This window comes from Propithecus coquereli, unplaced genomic scaffold (genome assembly GCF_000956105.1).
Source record: "Propithecus coquereli isolate 6110/MARCELLA unplaced genomic scaffold, Pcoq_1.0 Scaffold695, whole genome shotgun sequence".
Classification (NCBI taxonomy): Eukaryota; Metazoa; Chordata; class Mammalia; order Primates; family Indriidae; genus Propithecus; species Propithecus coquereli.
The window spans coordinates 250,547-253,143 of record NW_012153007.1 but is presented as its reverse complement, the minus strand read 5'-3'; the positions used below and the strand labels follow the sequence as shown (position 1 = coordinate 253,143).

General features: G+C 45.7%; 1 pseudogene; it reads left to right on the top strand.

Annotated features, from left to right (window-relative positions):
- The window catches only part of LOC105823720, a 3,584-nt pseudogene extending 1,788 nt beyond the window's left edge, over positions 1-1,796 (top strand).
- Positions 1,797-2,597: the final 801 nt, after the last annotated feature.

Sequence of the window (2,597 nt, the reverse complement as noted above, 5' to 3'; positions counted from 1 at the left end):
AGCCACATCTGTGCATGACCTCAATGACAAACTTGAAAATGAAATTGCAAATAACGATGCTGTGCACGGACAGACTTAAGATAAAAACTGTTAGTTACAAGAACGCCTGGAATTGGCAAAGCAGTGGCGGTAGCGGACTTTGAGGGAAGCCAAGACGCTCCCCGAGGTGGAGGCAGAGCTGGAGGGTGGCAGCTCTTTCCAAGGCCAAAGAGAGACATGGCAACATTGAAGAAAGGTCACAACAGACGGAAGCACAGTTGGAGGAAAAGAATCAAGAACTCCAGCACTTGCCAGCTTCCAGAGAAGAGGTTTGAGATGAAAAGACAACGATAAAATATGAAACCTCCGCTGCTGCCTCCCCGAGGTCCGCCCCCACCCCACCGCGTTAGACCGGCTGCATAAAGGAGCATTGCAAACAGGAGGATATCAAGGACATTGCAAACAGGAGGATATCAAAGACATGAGAAGCTCCATAGGCTCCCGGGACGGTCCCGTGAGTAATCCCAGAAGTAGCAAGAGAAGCCAAGACTCAATGCACGAAGCCCCGAAGAAGAAGGGTATCGAGTCCTCTATTGGCCGCTTGTTTGGCAAGAAAAGAAAACGGCCGACTTGGACCAACTGACCAAGAAGCATTAGAGGAAGCTGGTATTTCAGAGACAGATATCTCAGGATGCCTCGGGACCTAGCAAATTGGGAGGACAGGCTGAAAAAAATCGTAAACGTCAAGACCAGTATGAATTGCTCGAGGAAGTCCAAAGACAAGGTTTACGTCTTGCCCGGTGAGCTGGGCCAATGGTCCTCGTTCAGCTGGCGCTCTGGGCGGGGGTGCCCCCAGGTAGGTCGCCACTTTTTGCCCAGCGAACATGAAAGGCGGAGCCGTCTGGTCGGCCGTGTCCGGCAGGGCGATCAGCGTTAGCAACTGCTGCGCAGGCTGAAGCTGCGGCCGGCGCTCCACAGAGCATGATGCTGACGAGCCCCTCGGCCTTCGCCACGTCCCGGAACGACCACTGGAAATGCGCGGCTAACACGCGAAGAGAAGAGAATCCTCCAACCTGGCCGCGAACAGCTCTCGCCTACCGGGACGTGAGCCACAAGACGCCTGGCAACCGGCGGCTCCCAGTCCGGGCCTTCCTCAGTAGCGCAGCCAGTTCTCGGAGGGCCTTGCGGATGCTAGGCTGCTGGTCTTCTTGACACACAGACCTTCGGGGGCAACTGAAGATGGTTAACAGCTCGCACAGAAAGAGTTTCCAGTGTGGAAGGACGTTCCTGCGAAGGTGAAATTATGACCGCAAAGAACTGGAAAGAAAAAGAGAAGAAAGTCAGAATGAAATAAAAAACGTGCTTGTTTGGAGCAAAATATCGAGTGATTAGCTGGATCCTGTCTCTTGGTCTCAAAGAATAAGCAAACAGTCTCACCGAGATTGGCGTCCACGGTGCACTTCTGGCCTTAGATGAAACCCTCGATTTCAACGCACTGGAGTTGCTGTTACAGATCCCCACGCAGAACACGCAGGCTCGTGCTGTCTTGGAAAGAGAGTTTAACAACCTTTTGGTCATGGAGACTGATAGAAGGTTCGATGATGATGATGATAAAAGCTTTAGGAGAGCACCTTCGTGGACAAAAATGTTTAGACCAAAAGACATTCATGGCTTAGCTGTTGGGTCAGCTGAGACTCTCCCTGCAAACTTCTGGGTTTCTTGTATGTCTGCACCCTCTATGCAGCCAAAAAACGGATGCCAATGTATTAGAAACCCAGAGGTTGGATTCTGCTGCAGTCAGGTCTTACTCCTGCTAAAGCCTCCTGTTGTTTACCCATTACCCACACTACTTCTGCAGATGATTATGCAGCATTTTGAATCCAATAAAAACTGCATTTTAGAATTCAGTGGAATCTTTAATCTCTTAATAGTCGTTATATGGATCCTGAGATAGTTTATTACAGAGTTTTTAATTAGTGAAAAATTCATGAATACCATAGAAAAATATTTTAGAATTTAATGTTTCTTATATTTATGTAAATTTATGATTCTTCATTTATATAGTTACTTACTTTTCATATATATCCAGGCTATAAATATCCTTTCAATTCAGTTCATGTTTTTATAGCCTAATTTTAGTCTTTCAAATGAATGTACTGTAATGTTCATATGTATAAATCCTATAAATAAATATAGGACTTCTGTAAATAAGAAGAAAGGAAGAAAGCTATATCTTTGAAGCCAATAATAATATCTGTCATATTTGTATTCCTGCTTTGGCTAAAAATGTAGCATATGATTTTAATTATTGTCTAGTTAAAGACATCGTCAAGAATTTCACTAGCTAATTTTTTTCTTTCTTCTTTCTTTCTTTCTTTCTTTCTTTCTTTCTTTCTTTCTTTCTTTCTTTCTTTCCTTTCTTTTCTTCACAGAGTCTTACTCTGTTGTCCTAGGCTGGAGTGCAGAGGCACTATCATAGCTCACTGCAGCTCCAAACTCCTGTGCTTAAGTGATCCTCCTGCCTCAGCCCCCCAAGTAGCTGGGACTATAAGCACGTGCCGCCGCACTTGTCTATTTGTTTTGTTTTTGTTTTTGTAGAGACAGGGTCTCCCTATGTT